Below are 14,573 nucleotides of genomic sequence, written 5' to 3' on the forward strand. Positions count from 1 at the left end.
CTGGTTACATTGACACCTTACTCACAGCTGCACAGATGACCGTGACTCTTACATCGTTTTTAAATGAAGTGATACAAAGCGTTGTTATTTCTCAAAATCAGAACGAGGCCAAAGAGACCTGCATGCTGAAGCTGCGGCCCCATTTTCATGTTGCTATAAAGAAGCTTTTGACCCCGACGTGATTTGAACACGTAACCTTCTGATCTGGAGTCAGACGCGCTACCGTTGCACCACGAGGTCTAATACGTAGAAGTCTAGCTAAAAAAATGGAACAAGGCAGTCAGATGTTTTAGTTTAATAGCTCTTCCAATGTATTTTGATTTTTTTCATTCCCTCTCGTCTGCCTTAAAGTTTCACCAATTCAAGAGGAGAGTAATGGTGAGGGAAGAACGTACCAAAGGGAGGGAATCTTCAGGCAGAATCCCTGAGCTCTCTGCTTTCTTCTCAACCTGAGTAGTCTATGCATGATTCTGTGTTAGTATCTGTCGATTCGGCCCTTGAAAGGCAATACAGCTAAAGGTAACTTTTCTTGTTTATCATGCACCTGAGATGTAACAAAACGGAGGACCTTTCAAGAAAGGCTCTTGAGCAGAGTTACTTCAGAAAGTGAAGTAACGAAAAGAAAAACATTCTCATGTTACAATAGATTGGTGAGTGTGAAGAATAGCATCAAGTTAAAGACCTGGCAAGATTGGAACGAAGATGAGAAGAAAGTAAATGTGTTTTAGTTTAGTTTCTTATTTTTCCATGAGTATTCAAGTCTTAGTGACTACATAAAGTTTTGATTCTTCAGTTTGCGTTGAAGACAACCATTGATTGGACCTTACGGACTGTCAGCGGAAGTCCATTCCACCACCTTGTGGACTGACAGAGAAGATTCTTGTTGCATGTCTTGTCGGCATCTTGAAGGGATGGTGGCACGAATAAAGCAATAATAGAGGCTTAAAGGCAGCCAGGTGCTGTAGTGGCTTGATAAGTGCTTTTATGCATGTGAGAAGCGATCCAGTTATGGGAGACTGCAATGGCCAAGATGCAAGGTAAAGAGACATATGTAGGCGTTGGTGGTATAGTGGTGAGCATAGCTGCCTTCCAAGCAGTTGACCGGGGTTCGATTCCCGGCCAACGCATCTCATTATACATGGATACCTGATGTTATTCACAAAACGTGGTACTTTGCCACTCACGTTTATTGATGGCAACCAAAGCTCATGTTTTACAGATTGCTCCTGCTTTTTACCTTCAGAGATAACTCATGCAATACAGAACGATATAGGAGTCAACACCTTCAAAAACACTGTGCTTTAATATGTTCTGGTTACATTGACACCTTACTCACAGCTGCACAGATGACCGTGACTCTTACATCGTTTTTAAATGAAGTGATACAAAGCGTTGTTATTTCTCAAAATCAGAACGAGGCCAAAGAGACCTGCATGCTGAAGCTGCGGCCCCATTTTCATGTTGCTATAAAGAAGCTTTTGACCCGGACGTGATTTGAACACGTAACCTTCTGAACTGGAGTCAGACGCGCTACCGTTGCGCCACGAGGTCTAATACGTAGAAGTCTAGCTAAAAAAATGGAACAAGGCAGTCAGATGTTTTAGTTCAATAGCTCTTCCAATGTATTTTGATTTTTTTCATTCCCTCTCGTCTGCCTTAAAGTTTCACCAATTCAAGAGGAGAGTAATGGTGAGGGAAGAACGTACCAAAGGGAGGGAATCTTCAGGCAGAATCCCTGAGCTCTCTGCTTTCTTCTCAACCTGAGTAGTCTATGCATGATTCTGTGTTAGTATCTGTCGATTCGGCCCTTGAAAGGCAATACAGCTAAAGGTAACGTTTCTTGTTTATCATGCACCTGAGATGTAACAAAACGGAGGACCTTTCAAGAAAGGCTCTTGAGCAGAGTTACTTCAGAAAGTGAAGTAACGAAAAGAAAAACATTCTCATGTTACAATAGATTGGTGAGTGTGAAGAATAGCATCAAGTTAAAGACCTGGCAAGATTGGAACGAAGATGAGAAGAAAGTAAATGTGTTTTAGTTTAGTTTCTTATTTTTCCATGAGTATTCAAGTCTTAGTGACTACATAAAGTTTTGATTCTTCAGTTTGCGTTGAAGACAACCATTGATTGGACCTTACGGACTGTCAGCGGAAGTCCATTCCACCACCTTGTGGACTGACAGAGAAGATTCTTGTTGCATGTCTTGTCGGCATCTTGAAGGGATGGTGGCACGAATAAAGCAATAATAGAGGCTTAAAGGCAGCCAGGTGCTGTAGTGGCTTGATAAGTGCTTTTATGCATGTGAGAAGCGATCCAGTTATGGGAGACTGCAATGGCCAAGATGCAAGGTAAAGAGACATATGTAGGCGTTGGTGGTATAGTGGTGAGCATAGCTGCCTTCCAAGCAGTTGACCCGGGTTCGATTCCCGGCCAACGCATCTCATTATACATGGATACCTGATGTTATTCACAAAACGTGGTACTTTGCCACTCACGTTTATTGATGGCAACCAAAGCTCATGTTTTACAGATTGCTCCTGCTTTTTACCTTCAGAGATAACTCATGCAATACAGAACGATATAGGAGTCAACACCTTCAAAAACACTGTGCTTTAATATGTTCTGGTTACATTGACACCTTACTCACAGCTGCACAGATGACCGTGACTCTTACATCGTTTTTAAATGAAGTGATACAAAGCGTTGTTATTTCTCAAAATCAGAATGAGGCCAAAGAGACCTGCATGCTGAAGCTGCGGCCCCATTTTCATGTTGCTATAAAGAAGCTTTTGACCCCGACGTGATTTGAACACGTAACCTTCTGATCTGGAGTCAGACGCGCTACCGTTGCGCCACGAGGTCTAATACGTAGAAGTCTAGCTAAAAAAATGGAACAAGGCAGTCAGATGTTTTAGTTCAATAGCTCTTCCAATGTATTTTGATTTTTTTCATTCCCTCTCGTCTGCCTTAAAGTTTCACCAATTCAAGAGGAGAGTAATGGTGAGGGAAGAACGTACCAAAGGGAGGGAATCTTCAGGCAGAATCCCTGAGCTCTCTGCTTTCTTCTCAACCTGAGTAGTCTATGCATGATTCTGTGTTAGTATCTGTCGATTCGGCCCTTGAAAGGCAATACAGCTAAAGGTAACTTTTCTTGTTTATCATGCACCTGAGATGTAACAAAACGGAGGACCTTTCAAGAAAGGCTCTTGAGCAGAGTTACTTCAGAAAGTGAAGTAACGAAAAGAAAAACATTCTCATGTTACAATAGATTGGTGAGTGTGAAGAATAGCATCAAGTTAAAGACCTGGCAAGATTGGAACGAAGATGAGAAGAAAGTAAATGTGTTTTAGTTTAGTTTCTTATTTTTCCATGAGTATTCAAGTCTTAGTGACTACATAAAGTTTTGATTCTTCAGTTTGCGTTGAAGACAACCATTGATTGGACCTTACGGACTGTCAGCGGAAGTCCATTCCACCACCTTGTGGACTGACAGAGAAGATTCTTGTTGCATGTCTTGTCGGCATCTTGAAGGGATGGTGGCACGAATAAAGCAATAATAGAGGCTTAAAGGCAGCCAGGTGCTGTAGTGGCTTGATAAGTGCTTTTATGCATGTGAGAAGCGATCCAGTTATGGGAGACTGCAATGGCCAAGATGCAAGGTAAAGAGACATATGTAGGCGTTGGTGGTATAGTGGTGAGCATAGCTGCCTTCCAAGCAGTTGACCCGGGTTCGATTCCCGGCCAACGCATCTCATTATACATGGATACCTGATGTTATTCACAAAACGTGGTACTTTGCCACTCACGTTTATTGATGGCAACCAAAGCGCATGTTTTACAGATTGCTCCTGCTTTTTACCTTCAGAGATAACTCATGCAATACAGAACGATATAGGAGTCAACACCTTCAAAAACACTGTGCTTTAATATGTTCTGGTTACATTGACACCTTACTCACAGCTGCACAGATGACCGTGACTCTTACATCGTTTTTAAATGAAGTGATACAAAGCGTTGTTATTTCTCAAAATCAGAATGAGGCCAAAGAGACCTGCATGCTGAAGCTGCGGCCCCATTTTCATGTTGCTATAAAGAAGCTTTTGACCCCGACGTGATTTGAACACGTAACCTTCTGATCTGGAGTCAGACGCGCTACCGTTGCGCCACGAGGTCTAATACGTAGAAGTCTAGCTAAAAAAATGGAACAAGGCAGTCAGATGTTTTAGTTCAATAGCTCTTCCAATGTATTTTGATTTTTTTCATTCCCTCTCGTCTGCCTTAAAGTTTCACCAATTCAAGAGGAGAGTAATGGTGAGGGAAGAACGTACCAAAGGGAGGGAATCTTCAGGCAGAATCCCTGAGCTCTCTGCTTTCTTCTCAACCTGAGTAGTCTATGCATGATTCTGTGTTAGTATCTGTCGATTCGGCCCTTGAAAGGCAATACAGCTAAAGGTAACGTTTCTTGTTTATCATGCACCTGAGATGTAACAAAACGGAGGACCTTTCAAGAAAGGCTCTTGAGCAGAGTTACTTCAGAAAGTGAAGTAACGAAAAGAAAAACATTCTCATGTTACAATAGATTGGTGAGTGTGAAGAATAGCATCAAGTTAAAGACCTGGCAAGATTGGAACGAAGATGAGAAGAAAGTAAATGTGTCTTAGTTTAGTTTCTTATTTTTCCATGAGTATTCAAGTCTTAGTGACTACATGAAGTTTTGATTCTTCAGTTTGCGTTGAAGACAACCATTGATTGGACCTTACGGACTGTCAGCGGAAGTCCATTCCACCACCTTGTGGACTGACAGAGAAGATTCTTGTTGCATGTCTTGTCGGCATCTTGAAGGGATGGTGGCACGAATAAAGCAATAATAGAGGCTTAAAGGCAGCCAGGTGCTGTAGTGGCTTGATAAGTGCTTTTATGCATGTGAGAAGCGATCCAGTTATGGGAGACTGCAATGGCCAAGATGCAAGGTAAAGAGACATATGTAGGCGTCGGTGGTATAGTGGTGAGCATAGCTGCCTTCCAAGCAGTTGACCCGGGTTCGATTCCCGGCCAACGCATCTCATTATACATGGATACCTGATGTTATTCACAAAACGTGGTACTTTGCCACTCACGTTTATTGATGGCAACCAAAGCCCATGTTTTACAGATTGCTCCTGCTTTTTACCTTCAGAGATAACTCATGCAATACAGAACGATATAGGAGTCAACACCTTCAAAAACACTGTGCTTTAATATGTTCTGGTTACATTGACACCTTACTCACAGCTGCACAGATGACCGTGACTCTTACATCGTTTTTAAATGAAGTGATACAAAGCGTTGTTATTTCTCAAAATCAGAATGAGGCCAAAGAGACCTGCATGCTGAAGCTGCGGCCCCATTTTCATGTTGCTATAAAGATGCTTTTGACCCCGACGTGATTTGAACACGTAACCTTCTGATCTGGAGTCAGACGCGCTACCGTTGCGCCACGAGGTCTAATACGTAGAAGTCTAGCTAAAAAAATGGAACAAGGCAGTCAGATGTTTTAGTTCAATAGCTCTTCCAATGTATTTAGATTTTTTTCATTCCCTCTCGTCTGCCTTAAAGTTTCACCAATTCAAGAGGAGAGTAATGGTGAGGGAAGAACGTACCAAAGGGAGGGAATCTTCAGGCAGAATCCCTGAGCTCTCTGCTTTCTTCTCAACCTGAGTAGTCTATGCATGATTCTGTGTTAGTATCTGTCGATTCGGCCCTTGAAAGGCAATACAGCTAAAGGTAACGTTTCTTGTTTATCATGCACCTGAGATGTAACAAAACGGAGGACCTTTCAGAAAAGGCTCTTGAGCAGAGTTACTTCAGAAAGTGAAGTAACGAAAAGAAAAACATTCTCATGTTACAATAGATTGGTGAGTGTGAAGAATAGCATCAAGTTAAAGACCTGGCAAGATTGGAACGAAGATGAGAAGAAAGTAAATGTGTTTTAGTTTAGTTTCTTATTTTTCCATGAGTATTCAAGTCTTAGTGACTACATGAAGTTTTGATTCTTCAGTTTGCGTTGAAGACAACCATTGATTGGACCTTACGGACTGTCAGCGGAAGTCCATTCCACCACCTTGTGGACTGACAGAGAAGATTCTTGTTGCATGTCTTGTCGGCATCTTGAAGGGATGGTGGCACGAATAAAGCAATAATAGAGGCTTAAAGGCAGCCAGGTGCTGTAGTGGCTTGATAAGTGCTTTTATGCATGTGAGAAGCGATCCAGTTATGGGAGACTGCAATGGCCAAGATGCAAGGTAAAGAGACCTATGTAGGCGTTGGTGGTATAGTGGTGAGCATAGCTGCCTTCCAAGCAGTTGACCCGGGTTCGATTCCCGGCCAACGCATCTCATTATACATGGATACCTGATGTTATTCACAAAACGTGGTACTTTGCCACTCACGTTTATTGATGGCAACCAAAGCTCATGTTTTACAGATTGCTCCTGCTTTTTACCTTCAGAGATAACTCATGCAATACAGAACGATATAGGAGTCAACACCTTCAAAAACACTGTGCTTTAATATGTTCTGGTTACATTGACACCTTACTCACAGCTGCACAGATGACCGTGACTCTTACATCGTTTTTAAATGAAGTGATACAAATCGTTGTTATTTCTCAAAATCAGAATGAGGCCAAAGAGACCTGCATGCTGAAGCTGCGGCCCCATTTTCATGTTGCTATAAAGATGCTTTTGACCCCGACGTGATTTGAACACGTAACCTTCTGATCTGGAGTCAGACGCGCTACCGTTGCGCCACGAGGTCTAATACGTAGAAGTCTAGCTAAAAAAATGGAACAAGGCAGTCAGATGTTTTAGTTCAATAGCTCTTCCAATGTATTTTGATTTTTTTCATTCCCTTTCGTCTGCCTTAAAGTTTCACCAATTCAAGAGGAGAGTAATGGTGAGGGAAGAACGTACCAAAGGGAGGGAATCTTCAGGCAGAATCCCTGAGCTCTCTGCTTTCTTCTCAACCTGAGTAGTCTATGCATGATTCTGTGTTAGTATCTGTCGATTCGGCCCTTGAAAGGCAATACAGCTAAAGGTAACGTTTCTTGTTTATCATGCACCTGAGATGTAACAAAACGGAGGACCTTTCAAGAAAGGCTCTTGAGCAGAGTTACTTCAGAAAGTGAAGTAACGAAAAGAAAAACATTCTCATGTTACAATAGATTGGTGAGTGTGAAGAATAGCATCAAGTTAAAGACCTGGCAAGATTGGAACGAAGATGAGAAGAAAGTAAATGTGTTTTAGTTTAGTTTCTTATTTTTCCATGAGTATTCAAGTCTTAGTGACTACATGAAGTTTTGATTCTTCAGTTTGCGTTGAAGACAACCATTGATTGGACCTTACGGACTGTCAGCGGAAGTCCATTCCACCACCTTGTGGACTGACAGAGAAGATTCTTGTTGCATGTCTTGTCGGCATCTTGAAGGGATGGTGGCACGAATAAAGCAATAATAGAGGCTTAAAGGCAGCCAGGTGCTGTAGTGGCTTGATAAGTGCTTTTATGCATGTGAGAAGCGATCCAGTTATGGGAGACTGCAATGGCCAAGATGCAAGGTAAAGAGACATATGTAGGCGTTGGTGGTATAGTGGTGAGCATAGCTGCCTTCCAAGCAGTTGACCCGGGTTCGATTCCCGGCCAACGCATCTCATTATACATGGATACCTGATGTTATTCACAAAACGTGGTACTTTGCCACTCACGTTTATTGATGGCAACCAAAGCTCATGTTTTACAGATTGCTCCTGCTTTTTACCTTCAGAGATAACTCATGCAATACAGAACGATATAGGAGTCAACACCTTCAAAAACACTGTGCTTTAATATGTTCTGGTTACATTGACACCTTACTCACAGCTGCACAGATGACCGTGACTCTTACATCGTTTTTAAATGAAGTGATACAAAGCGTTGTTATTTCTCAAAATCAGAACGAGGCCAAAGAGACCTGCATGCTGAAGCTGCGGCCCCATTTTCATGTTGCTATAAAGAAGCTTTTGACCCCGATGTGATTTGAACACGTAACCTTCTGATCTGGAGTCAGACGCGCTACCGTTGCGCCACGAGGTCTAATACGTAGAAGTCTAGCTAAAAAAATGGAACAAGGCAGTCAGATGTTTTAGTTTAATAGCTCTTCCAATGTATTTAGATTTTTTTCATTCCCTCTCGTCTGCCTTAAAGTTTCACCAATTCAAGAGGAGAGTAATGGTGAGGGAAGAACGTACCAAAGGGAGGGAATCTTCAGGCAGAATCCCTGAGCTCTCTGCTTTCTTCTCAACCTGAGTAGTCTATGCATGATTCTGTGTTAGTATCTGTCGATTCGGCCCTTGAAAGGCAATACAGCTAAAGGTAACGTTTCTTGTTTATCATGCACCTGAGATGTAACAAAACGGAGGACCTTTCAAGAAAGGCTCTTGAGCAGAGTTACTTCAGAAAGTGAAGTAACGAAAAGAAAAACATTCTCATGTTACAATAGATTGGTGAGTGTGAAGAATAGCATCAAGTTAAAGACCTGGCAAGATTGGAACGAAGATGAGAAGAAAGTAAATGTGTCTTAGTTTAGTTTCTTATTTTTCCATGAGTATTCAAGTCTTAGTGACTACATGAAGTTTTGATTCTTCAGTTTGCGTTGAAGACAACCATTGATTGGACCTTACGGACTGTCAGCGGAAGTCCATTCCACCACCTTGTGGACTGACAGAGAAGATTCTTGTTGCATGTCTTGTCGGCATCTTGAAGGGATGGTGGCACGAATAAAGCAATAATAGAGGCTTAAAGGCAGCCAGGTGCTGTAGTGGCTTGATAAGTGCTTTTATGCATGTGAGAAGCGATCCAGTTATGGGAGACTGCAATGGCCAAGATGCAAGGTAAAGAGACATATGTAGGCGTCGGTGGTATAGTGGTGAGCATAGCTGCCTTCCAAGCAGTTGACCCGGGTTCGATTCCCGGCCAACGCATCTCATTATACATGGATACCTGATGTTATTCACAAAACGTGGTACTTTGCCACTCACGTTTATTGATGGCAACCAAAGCTCATGTTTTACAGATTGCTCCTGCTTTTTACCTTCAGAGATAACTCATGCAATACAGAACGATATAGGAGTCAACACCTTCAAAAACACTGTGCTTTAATATGTTCTGGTTACATTGACACCTTACTCACAGCTGCACAGATGACCGTGACTCTTACATCGTTTTTAAATGAAGTGATACAAAGCGTTGTTATTTCTCAAAATCAGAATGAGGCCAAAGAGACCTGCATGCTGAAGCTGCGGCCCCATTTTCATGTTGCTATAAAGATGCTTTTGACCCCGACGTGATTTGAACACGTAACCTTCTGATCTGGAGTCAGACGCGCTACCGTTGCGCCACGAGGTCTAATACGTAGAAGTCTAGCTAAAAAAATGGAACAAGGCAGTCAGATGTTTTAGTTCAATAGCTCTTCCAATGTATTTAGATTTTTTCATTCCCTCTCGTCTGCCTTAAAGTTTCACCAATTCAAGAGGAGAGTAATGGTGAGGGAAGAACGTACCAAAGGGAGGGAATCTTCAGGCAGAATCCCTGAGCTCTCTGCTTTCTTCTCAACCTGAGTAGTCTATGCATGATTCTGTGTTAGTATCTGTCGATTCGGCCCTTGAAAGGCAATACAGCTAAAGGTAACGTTTCTTGTTTATCATGCACCTGAGATGTAACAAAACGGAGGACCTTTCAAGAAAGGCTCTTGAGCAGAGTTACTTCAGAAAGTGAAGTAACGAAAAGAAAAACATTCTCATGTTACAATAGATTGGTGAGTGTGAAGAATAGCATCAAGTTAAAGACCTGGCAAGATTGGAACGAAGATGAGAAGAAAGTAAATGTGTTTTAGTTTAGTTTCTTATTTTTCCATGAGTATTCAAGTCTTAGTGACTACATGAAGTTTTGATTCTTCAGTTTGCGTTGAAGACAACCATTGATTGGACCTTACGGACTGTCAGCGGAAGTCCATTCCACCACCTTGTGGACTGACAGAGAAGATTCTTGTTGCATGTCTTGTCGGCATCTTGAAGGGATGGTGGCACGAATAAAGCAATAATAGAGGCTTAAAGGCAGCCAGGTGCTGTAGTGGCTTGATAAGTGCTTTTATGCATGTGAGAAGCGATCCAGTTATGGGAGACTGCAATGGCCAAGATGCAAGGTAAAGAGACATATGTAGGCGTTGGTGGTATAGTGGTGAGCATAGCTGCCTTCCAAGCAGTTGACCCGGGTTCGATTCCCGGCCAACGCATCTCCTTATACATGGATACCTGATGTTATTCACAAAACGTGGTACTTTGCCACTCACGTTTATTGATGGCAACCAAAGCTCATGTTTCACAGATTGCTCCTGCTTTTTACCTTCAGAGATAACTCATGCAATACAGAACGATATAGGAGTCAACACCTTCAAAAACACTGTGCTTTAATATGTTCTGGTTACATTGACACCTTACTCACAGCTGCACAGATGACCGTGACTCTTACATCGTTTTTAAATGAAGTGATACAAAGCGTTGTTATTTCTCAAAATCAGAACGAGGCCAAAGAGACCTGCATGCTGAAGCTGCGGCCCCATTTTCATGTTGCTATAAAGAAGCTTTTGACCCCGACGTGATTTGAACACGTAACCTTCTGATCTGGAGTCAGACGCGCTACCGTTGCGCCACGAGGTCTAATACGTAGAAGTCTAGCTAAAATAATGGAACAAGGCAGTCAGATGTTTTAGTTCAATAGCTCTTCCAATGTATTTTGATTTTTTTCATTCCCTCTCGTCTGCCTTAAAGTTTCACCAATTCAAGAGGAGAGTAATGGTGAGGGAAGAACGTACCAAAGGGAGGGAATCTTCAGGCAGAATCCCTGAGCTCTCTGCTTTCTTCTCAACCTGAGTAGTCTATGCATGATTCTGTGTTAGTATCTGTCGATTCGGCCCTTGAAAGGCAATACAGCTAAAGGTAACGTTTCTTGTTTATCATGCACCTGAGATGTAACAAAACGGAGGACCTTTCAAGAAAGGCTCTTGAGCAGAGTTACTTCAGAAAGTGAAGTAACGAAAAGAAAAACATTCTCATGTTACAATAGATTGGTGAGTGTGAAGAATAGCATCAAGTTAAAGACCTGGCAAGATTGGAACGAAGATGAGAAGAAAGTAAATGTGTTTTAGTTTAGTTTCTTATTTTTCCATGAGTATTCAAGTCTTAGTGACTACATGAAGTTTTGATTCTTCAGTTTGCGTTGAAGACAACCATTGATTGGACCTTACGGACTGTCAGCGGAAGTCCATTCCACCACCTTGTGGACTGACAGAGAAGATTCTTGTTGCATGTCTTGTCGGCATCTTGAAGGGATGGTGGCACGAATAAAGCAATAATAGAGGCTTAAAGGCAGCCAGGTGCTGTAGTGGCTTGATAAGTGCTTTTATGCATGTGAGAAGCGATCCAGTTATGGGAGACTGCAATGGCCAAGATGCAAGGTAAAGAGACATATGTAGGCGTTGGTGGTATAGTGGTGAGCATAGCTGCCTTCCAAGCAGTTGACCCGGGTTCGATTCCCGGCCAACGCATCTCATTATACATGGATACCTGATGTTATTCACAAAACGTGGTACTTTGCCACTCACGTTTATTGATGGCAACCAAAGCTCATGTTTTACAGATTGCTCCTGCTTTTTACCTTCAGAGATAACTCATGCAATACAGAACGATATAGGAGTCAACACCTTCAAAAACACTGTGCTTTAATATGTTCTGGTTACATTGACACCTTACTCACAGCTGCACAGATGACCGTGACTCTTACATCGTTTTTAAATGAAGTGATACAAAGCGTTGTTATTTCTCAAAATCAGAACGAGGCCAAAGAGACCTGCATGCTGAAGCTGCGGCCCCATTTTCATGTTGCTATAAAGAAGCTTTTGACCCCGACGTGATTTGAACACGTAACCTTCTGATCTGGAGTCAGACGCGCTACCGTTGCGCCACGAGGTCTAATACGTAGAAGTCTAGCTAAAAAAATGGAACAAGGCAGTCAGATGTTTTAGTTCAATAGCTCTTCCAATGTATTTTGATTTTTTTCATTCCCTCTCGTCTGCCTTAAAGTTTCACCAATTCAAGAGGAGAGTAATGGTGAGGGAAGAACGTACCAAAGGGAGGGAATCTTCAGGCAGAATCCCTGAGCTCTCTGCTTTCTTCTCAACCTGAGTAGTCTATGCATGATTCTGTGTTAGTATCTGTCGATTCGGCCCTTGAAAGGCAATACAGCTAAAGGTAACGTTTCTTGTTTATCATGCACCTGAGATGTAACAAAACGGAGGACCTTTCAAGAAAGGCTCTTGAGCAGAGTTACTTCAGAAAGTGAAGTAACGAAAAGAAAAACATTCTCATGTTACAATAGATTGGTGAGTGTGAAGAATAGCATCAAGTTAAAGACCTGGCAAGATTGGAACGAAGATGAGAAGAAAGTAAATGTGTTTTAGTTTAGTTTCTTATTTTTCCATGAGTATTCAAGTCTTAGTGACTACATGAAGTTTTGATTCTTCAGTTTGCGTTGAAGACAACCATTGATTGGACCTTACGGACTGTCAGCGGAAGTCCATTCCACCACCTTGTGGACTGACAGAGAAGATTCTTGTTGCATGTCTTGTCGGCATCTTGAAGGGATGGTGGCACGAATAAAGCAATAATAGAGGCTTAAAGGCAGCCAGGTGCTGTAGTGGCTTGATAAGTGCTTTTATGCATGTGAGAAGCGATCCAGTTATGGGAGACTGCAATGGCCAAGATGCAAGGTAAAGAGACATATGTAGGCGTTGGTGGTATAGTGGTGAGCATAGCTGCCTTCCAAGCAGTTGACCCGGGTTCGATTCCCGGCCAACGCATCTCCTTATACATGGATACCTGATGTTATTCACAAAACGTGGTACTTTGCCACTCACGTTTATTGATGGCAACCAAAGCTCATGTTTCACAGATTGCTCCTGCTTTTTACCTTCAGAGATAACTCATGCAATACAGAACGATATAGGAGTCAACACCTTCAAAAACACTGTGCTTTAATATGTTCTGGTTACATTGACACCTTACTCACAGCTGCACAGATGACCGTGACTCTTACATCGTTTTTAAATGAAGTGATACAAAGCGTTGTTATTTCTCAAAATCAGAACGAGGCCAAAGAGACCTGCATGCTGAAGCTGCGGCCCCATTTTCATGTTGCTATAAAGAAGCTTTTGACCCCGACGTGATTTGAACACGTAACCTTCTGATCTGGAGTCAGACGCGCTACCGTTGCGCCACGAGGTCTAATACGTAGAAGTCTAGCTAAAAAAATGGAACAAGGCAGTCAGATGTTTTAGTTCAATAGCTCTTCCAATGTATTTTGATTTTTTTCATTCCCTCTCGTCTGCCTTAAAGTTTCACCAATTCAAGAGGAGAGTAATGGTGAGGGAAGAACGTACCAAAGGGAGGGAATCTTCAGGCAGAATCCCTGAGCTCTCTGCTTTCTTCTCAACCTGAGTAGTCTATGCATGATTCTGTGTTAGTATCTGTCGATTCGGCCCTTGAAAGGCAATACAGCTAAAGGTAACGTTTCTTGTTTATCATGCACCTGAGATGTAACAAAACGGAGGACCTTTCAAGAAAGGCTCTTGAGCAGAGTTACTTCAGAAAGTGAAGTAACGAAAAGAAAAACATTCTCATGTTACAATAGATTGGTGAGTGTGAAGAATAGCATCAAGTTAAAGACCTGGCAAGATTGGAACGAAGATGAGAAGAAAGTAAATGTGTTTTAGTTTAGTTTCTTATTTTTCCATGAGTATTCAAGTCTTAGTGACTACATGAAGTTTTGATTCTTCAGTTTGCGTTGAAGACAACCATTGATTGGACCTTACGGACTGTCAGCGGAAGTCCATTCCACCACCTTGTGGACTGACAGAGAAGATTCTTGTTGCATGTCTTGTCGGCATCTTGAAGGGATGGTGGCACGAATAAAGCAATAATAGAGGCTTAAAGGCAGCCAGGTGCTGTAGTGGCTTGATAAGTGCTTTTATGCATGTGAGAAGCGATCCAGTTATGGGAGACTGCAATGGCCAAGATGCAAGGTAAAGAGACATATGTAGGCGTTGGTGGTATAGTGGTGAGCATAGCTGCCTTCCAAGCAGTTGACACGGGTTCGATTCCCGGCCAACGCATCTCCTTATACATGGATACCTGATGTTATTCACAAAACGTGGTACTTTGCCACTCACGTTTATTGATGGCAACCAAAGCTCATGTTTCACAGATTGCTCCTGCTTTTTACCTTCAGAGATAACTCATGCAATACAGAACGATATAGGAGTCAACACCTTCAAAAACACTGTGCTTTAATATGTTCTGGTTACATTGACACCTTACTCACAGCTGCACAGATGACCGTGACTCTTACATCGTTTTTAAATGAAGTGATACAAAGCGTTGTTATTTCTCAAAATCAGAACGAGGCCAAAGAGACCTGCATGCTGAAGCTGCGGCCCCATTTTCATGTTG

At 42.2% G+C, this 14,573-nt stretch overlaps 22 non-coding genes across 22 annotated transcripts; 11 read left to right on the forward strand and 11 right to left on the reverse strand.

Annotated features, from left to right (window-relative positions):
* Nucleotides 1-168: 168 nt before the first annotated feature.
* trnaw-cca (transfer RNA tryptophan (anticodon CCA)) lies at nt 169-240 on the reverse strand. The gene has a single exon. It is a non-coding gene; the product is annotated as a tRNA-Trp (tRNA).
* An 815-nt stretch (nt 241-1,055) lies between these two features.
* On the forward strand, nt 1,056-1,127 carry trnag-ucc (transfer RNA glycine (anticodon UCC)). The gene has a single exon. It is a non-coding gene; the product is annotated as a tRNA-Gly (tRNA).
* Nucleotides 1,128-1,479: 352 nt separating this feature from the next.
* trnaw-cca (transfer RNA tryptophan (anticodon CCA)) lies at nt 1,480-1,551 on the reverse strand. Its single transcript has one exon. It is a non-coding gene; the product is annotated as a tRNA-Trp (tRNA).
* An 815-nt stretch (nt 1,552-2,366) lies between these two features.
* Nucleotides 2,367-2,438, forward strand: trnag-ucc (transfer RNA glycine (anticodon UCC)). The gene has a single exon. It is a non-coding gene; the product is annotated as a tRNA-Gly (tRNA).
* Nucleotides 2,439-2,790: 352 nt separating this feature from the next.
* On the reverse strand, nt 2,791-2,862 carry trnaw-cca (transfer RNA tryptophan (anticodon CCA)). Its single transcript has one exon. It is a non-coding gene; the product is annotated as a tRNA-Trp (tRNA).
* An 815-nt stretch (nt 2,863-3,677) lies between these two features.
* trnag-ucc (transfer RNA glycine (anticodon UCC)) lies at nt 3,678-3,749 on the forward strand. Its single transcript has one exon. It is a non-coding gene; the product is annotated as a tRNA-Gly (tRNA).
* A 352-nt stretch (nt 3,750-4,101) lies between these two features.
* On the reverse strand, nt 4,102-4,173 carry trnaw-cca (transfer RNA tryptophan (anticodon CCA)). Its single transcript has one exon. It is a non-coding gene; the product is annotated as a tRNA-Trp (tRNA).
* Nucleotides 4,174-4,988: 815 nt separating this feature from the next.
* On the forward strand, nt 4,989-5,060 carry trnag-ucc (transfer RNA glycine (anticodon UCC)). Its single transcript has one exon. It is a non-coding gene; the product is annotated as a tRNA-Gly (tRNA).
* A 352-nt stretch (nt 5,061-5,412) lies between these two features.
* trnaw-cca (transfer RNA tryptophan (anticodon CCA)) lies at nt 5,413-5,484 on the reverse strand. The gene has a single exon. It is a non-coding gene; the product is annotated as a tRNA-Trp (tRNA).
* An 815-nt stretch (nt 5,485-6,299) lies between these two features.
* trnag-ucc (transfer RNA glycine (anticodon UCC)) lies at nt 6,300-6,371 on the forward strand. Its single transcript has one exon. It is a non-coding gene; the product is annotated as a tRNA-Gly (tRNA).
* Nucleotides 6,372-6,723: 352 nt separating this feature from the next.
* On the reverse strand, nt 6,724-6,795 carry trnaw-cca (transfer RNA tryptophan (anticodon CCA)). The gene has a single exon. It is a non-coding gene; the product is annotated as a tRNA-Trp (tRNA).
* An 815-nt stretch (nt 6,796-7,610) lies between these two features.
* Nucleotides 7,611-7,682, forward strand: trnag-ucc (transfer RNA glycine (anticodon UCC)). The gene has a single exon. It is a non-coding gene; the product is annotated as a tRNA-Gly (tRNA).
* A 352-nt stretch (nt 7,683-8,034) lies between these two features.
* trnaw-cca (transfer RNA tryptophan (anticodon CCA)) lies at nt 8,035-8,106 on the reverse strand. Its single transcript has one exon. It is a non-coding gene; the product is annotated as a tRNA-Trp (tRNA).
* An 815-nt stretch (nt 8,107-8,921) lies between these two features.
* On the forward strand, nt 8,922-8,993 carry trnag-ucc (transfer RNA glycine (anticodon UCC)). Its single transcript has one exon. It is a non-coding gene; the product is annotated as a tRNA-Gly (tRNA).
* A 352-nt stretch (nt 8,994-9,345) lies between these two features.
* trnaw-cca (transfer RNA tryptophan (anticodon CCA)) lies at nt 9,346-9,417 on the reverse strand. Its single transcript has one exon. It is a non-coding gene; the product is annotated as a tRNA-Trp (tRNA).
* An 814-nt stretch (nt 9,418-10,231) lies between these two features.
* trnag-ucc (transfer RNA glycine (anticodon UCC)) lies at nt 10,232-10,303 on the forward strand. Its single transcript has one exon. It is a non-coding gene; the product is annotated as a tRNA-Gly (tRNA).
* Nucleotides 10,304-10,655: 352 nt separating this feature from the next.
* Nucleotides 10,656-10,727, reverse strand: trnaw-cca (transfer RNA tryptophan (anticodon CCA)). The gene has a single exon. It is a non-coding gene; the product is annotated as a tRNA-Trp (tRNA).
* Nucleotides 10,728-11,542: 815 nt separating this feature from the next.
* Nucleotides 11,543-11,614, forward strand: trnag-ucc (transfer RNA glycine (anticodon UCC)). The gene has a single exon. It is a non-coding gene; the product is annotated as a tRNA-Gly (tRNA).
* A 352-nt stretch (nt 11,615-11,966) lies between these two features.
* On the reverse strand, nt 11,967-12,038 carry trnaw-cca (transfer RNA tryptophan (anticodon CCA)). The gene has a single exon. It is a non-coding gene; the product is annotated as a tRNA-Trp (tRNA).
* An 815-nt stretch (nt 12,039-12,853) lies between these two features.
* trnag-ucc (transfer RNA glycine (anticodon UCC)) lies at nt 12,854-12,925 on the forward strand. Its single transcript has one exon. It is a non-coding gene; the product is annotated as a tRNA-Gly (tRNA).
* A 352-nt stretch (nt 12,926-13,277) lies between these two features.
* Nucleotides 13,278-13,349, reverse strand: trnaw-cca (transfer RNA tryptophan (anticodon CCA)). The gene has a single exon. It is a non-coding gene; the product is annotated as a tRNA-Trp (tRNA).
* An 815-nt stretch (nt 13,350-14,164) lies between these two features.
* trnag-ucc (transfer RNA glycine (anticodon UCC)) lies at nt 14,165-14,236 on the forward strand. Its single transcript has one exon. It is a non-coding gene; the product is annotated as a tRNA-Gly (tRNA).
* Nucleotides 14,237-14,573: the final 337 nt, after the last annotated feature.

This window comes from Brachyhypopomus gauderio, unplaced genomic scaffold (assembly GCF_052324685.1).
Source record: "Brachyhypopomus gauderio isolate BG-103 unplaced genomic scaffold, BGAUD_0.2 sc92, whole genome shotgun sequence".
Classification (NCBI taxonomy): Eukaryota; Metazoa; Chordata; class Actinopteri; order Gymnotiformes; family Hypopomidae; genus Brachyhypopomus; species Brachyhypopomus gauderio.